Raw genomic sequence first — 3691 nt, 5'->3', positions numbered from 1 at the left:
ATCCCTGGTAAATGTACCCAAAGTCACGTTTTCTGAAGTTCACAGACTTACCGAACAACACTCCATAACAGCCCGCTCCAAACTGGACAAGGGATTGTTTATTTTTTGAGAAATATAACGACTACGAATGCGAGTGTCTGCTAGCTAGCTTACGCTAGGTAGGTTGGCTTATGCTAACGTCGGTTTGGCGTCAGCTCAGTCTGGAGGGATGAAATGATAAGAGATGAAAAATAAGGTAGACTTGTACTTCTTTGGTACATATATGAATGTGTATCTTCAGCAGAAAGTGAAATGAATGTGAAATGAACTGAATGAATAAAGGAACTGAAAGAATAAAAGGATTTAATTCATTCTCTTTTTCTGAGTACATCATTTACTACATTATATATTAACATTATTTTGAATACTTTCAGGATGGACTGACTGGACTTTAAAATTGATTATAGATGAAAGACTTCTCATTCAATTACATTACATGTCATTCAATATATACAATGTTTTCAGTGTACAAAATTACAGCTCCGGAAAAAATGAAGGGACCACTCCAAATGTTCAGTGCCTCTCGTTTTAATATTTATATATTATATTTATAGGTACATGTTTGAGTAGAAACACTATTCAACAGGGATGTAGCCTTTTAAATCAAGTGGTCCCTGGAAGTTGGTCATCACACAGCAGACGGTCCACAGCTGATTGACTGTCGCAGACAAGGTGAAAGGACAGTGCGTTCCCAGATGCGGTATTCCTTGACTCTGCCTATTGCTCTTTCTACGAGGATTCGAAGTCGAGCGATTGCTTGTGTTTTCAGAGCATCCGCTTCAGTGAACTGCGCAGTGGTTAGAGATAAATTAATTAGTAATATTATTGTAAGTGCTTCAGTCCATCTTAAACATTTGTCAGCATATCTTAATGGTCACATTTGGGTCAAAGTTTTAATTTGAAATGTTCATTCCTTTCATGCCTACCTGTCATCTTGAAGGGTGGTATAATCAGCGTTGCCCCACGATCAGCTAGTGGCTTCTCGATGGTGAAACCCTTGTCTGCCATGCAGCCATCTCCTGGCTCCAGTAAATCCAGCAGTCCACTTCGTTCAGTCAGCTCTGGGTCGGAGATGGAGCCGGTGAAGAGACATGACACAAAAGTCACAGCACTACAAGGGGCAATCCCAATCAAGGCCTTAAAGGTTGTTGTGTTCTTGTAAGATGATGTTCGGGTAATCATCGACTGCACCTCGGTGCAGTCGATGATTACCCGAACATCTTGACTGTACTGCACAAATTATCTTGGCATGGTGTTCTTGACTTGCAGTTTACTCATCCAGATGGGGAGGGAGCCAAGGAGCAGGTAACGGTAGTTGGCCCACGGTATAACAACATGGGAGACAGTGGACACACTGACCTGAAACATGTCAGCCAGCACCTTCTCTTGCAGGCCTGCAGCAACCCGGCAGCAGAAGAGAAAAAACTCAACCAGTTGCAGTCTACACGTTGGACTGGGAGAAATGGGTTCAAATGTTTGTTTCTTTTTCTGAGCTTTCGACCAATAAACCAACTTGGAGGCAGATGGTTGAATAACCTCCCAGAAGTCACAAAAAACATCTCTTGACGTGAATCTGGTGTAAAAAAGGATGTCCGCGTCTGAGACACAGAATATGTGAAAATGCACTTGAACCACTTTCAGCTGTGACAGCTCTCATCAGCGCCTTGACTGTTTCTTCCGATTGCTGTATGTTTACAGCAGCAGCATCCAGTGCACCTGTATGAGATGAAATTAAAACATCTAACCCAGATTTTGGCTGTGACTTGCATATTGGAAGCAGTTTGGACCTCTAAAGAAATTGCTTTTTGTAGCTCAATATTGCTTTTAAATTTTGCTTTTTATAGCTCAATATTCACCTTTACAATTAATTAAGTAAGATATAAAATGCAACATTTGTACTTGTGATGAAGCTTTTCACATTGTGGTTTGGTCAAATGCTGGGACATTAATAAGACTAAACATGTTGTGCCTGAGTTCTGAAAAGTTTACCTACCTCCTCGGTATAACCTACTAATAGCCCATTCTGTGATTAAACCATAGGTAGTACATCCTGTCAGGTAGGTGGTTTAAGAACAGTATGGGGTAATAGTAAGCCAATATTTCAGAACACTAACAAACACTGACAAACCTGGTTTAGGAGCAGAACCGAAATCATGTTCTGTCATCACCACCGAAGCTGAGATCTCCTCCATCGGCTCTTATTCACAGGGCAGCGGTTGCTCCAGAGGAAGGGATGGGTGAACATCATGGCCTAAGCGAGTTGATGCTCTTTTATAAACAGACCCCCTTCTTGGCAGTCCCCAGTTGTTCCACTGGAAACGGGAGGGTAAAGACCCGATTTTCAGTCGCTTGGTGTGACCCCGGTTGGTTGCTAGCTGTAGCGTTTGTAGTCTGATTCACTAAAGTGCCGGCTACAAACAAACATGCTACCTTGTTTTATTTTAAAGTTTGGCCCTTCATCCCGGCGAACCGCTTGAATCCACTTCTTCCTTAGACTCATTTCAGTCGGGAATCCATGAAAACTTAAGTAGGGTTGGTGTTGTTTGTTAGATGTACAAAGTGGAACAGAGAGCAGTGACATCTCGCCTTTGTTTCAGCCATGGTGGAAGTGCGCCGGAAGTGTTCATGCACAACGAAGACAAATCCCGCCACCGGAACCAGGAAGCGTGATAATCCCCTATGGAGAAGAAACGTAAAGGAGGCGCGGAGAAACTCAAGAGACAAAAAAAGACAAGCCCTGGAGGCAAACGCTGCAAAATGTGGAAAAATATCGCACATGTTTGCTGCGACAGCTGGAGCTGGCCCTTCATCAGCACCGCCACCACCGACTACGGTGGAAATTGCAGCGGCAGAGGCCGAGCAGGATGCCGGCGGCGGGGTCGAAGAGGGGAATGAATGGCGGCCGAGGCCAAGATCAGCGATAGCTGGCGGCGGCAACGGCCAGGGCTCAGGCGAGGAGATTGGGAGTCTCTTTCCGCTCAGCGGGACAGTTGCTGGACTAGTGGTAAGAAGTTGTAAATTAAGTTATGTTGCTAAAGGAAAAATGTGTAGCCAGCTTGCTTAATTATAACACAGCAAGTGTAGTTTGCAGCTAGCTGCCTGGCCTGGATTATAACATCATGGTGTACAGAGCCAGCTCAAAGTGGCTATTTTAGCTAACACCACAATTAGCCCTACTAAACATTTGCTAGCTCTTGTGTTTTCTTTGGGGAGTTAAATAGCTCTGTTGTTGGTGGACTGAAAAAGTTTAATTATTGTGCTAGTTGATCATCATTAAAGTGAGGAAGCTGCATGTTTTAGTTGCCATATTAATTTATTAGGCTAAGGCCATATGGGTAAACAGCTCTTTTGGGACAAAAATAGATAAAACTTGTTTATGAGCCAGCTTTTGTTTAGCCTATGCTATAAGCTAAATAAATTAAATTTAGACAAACATGCATGTCAGTCTAAGGGGAAAATAAATGATTTTTATCTATAATTTAAAAACACAGACAGTAATTTGACCTGAACATTAAAAATGTATTAATATATTTCAAAGTTAACAGTAGTTGCAGAAACTTATGTTCACTCAAATATGCAACTTAAAGTACTCACTTTCTACTTCACAACACTTTGAGTTTTCGAGGCCTTAGGCTTTGTCTTTTAGAAACAT

At 42.3% G+C, this 3691-nt stretch overlaps 1 long non-coding RNA gene across 1 annotated transcript; it reads right to left on the bottom strand.

Annotated features, from left to right (window-relative positions):
• Positions 1–573: 573 nt before the first annotated feature.
• On the bottom strand, positions 574–2302 carry LOC115555156 (uncharacterized). Its single transcript, XR_003978825.1, has 4 exons — positions 2168–2302; positions 1399–1755; positions 966–1100; positions 574–826 (listed from the first exon to the last, which is right to left on the bottom strand). It is a non-coding gene; the product is annotated as an uncharacterized LOC115555156 (long non-coding RNA).
• Between the last annotated feature and the right edge of the window lie 1389 nt (positions 2303–3691).

This window comes from Gadus morhua, chromosome 12 (assembly GCF_902167405.1).
Source record: "Gadus morhua chromosome 12, gadMor3.0, whole genome shotgun sequence".
NCBI classification, from domain to species: Eukaryota; Metazoa; Chordata; class Actinopteri; order Gadiformes; family Gadidae; genus Gadus; species Gadus morhua.
The sequence above is the reverse complement of the archived record's forward strand: the minus strand, read 5'-3'. Positions and strand labels throughout refer to the sequence as shown.